Below are 362 nucleotides of genomic sequence, written 5' to 3' on the forward strand. Positions count from 1 at the left end.
TCGTGGACCTCTTCCCTAACCGTAAACCCCTGCCTAGCCCTAACCTGGATCCCTGGGCACTTGTGGACCCCTTACCTAATCACAACCCCCTGCCTAACCATAACCCAGATCCCTGTGCAGTTGCGGACCCGTTCCCTAACCCTAAACCCCTGCCTAACCCTAACCTGCACCCCTGCGCATTCGTGGACCCGTTCCCTAACCCTAACCCCTGCATAATCCTCACCCGGACTGCAGTGCACTCGTGCACCCGTTCCCTAACCCTAACCCCCTGCCTAACCCTAACCCGGACTCCTGTGCACTTGTCGACCCATTCCTTAACCCTAACCCCCTGCTAACCCTAACCTGCACCCCTGTGCACTCGT

The sequence above is a fragment of the Alligator sinensis genome, unplaced genomic scaffold (genome assembly GCF_000455745.1).
Source record: "Alligator sinensis unplaced genomic scaffold, ASM45574v1 scaffold1334_1, whole genome shotgun sequence".
Taxonomy (NCBI): domain Eukaryota; kingdom Metazoa; phylum Chordata; order Crocodylia; family Alligatoridae; genus Alligator; species Alligator sinensis.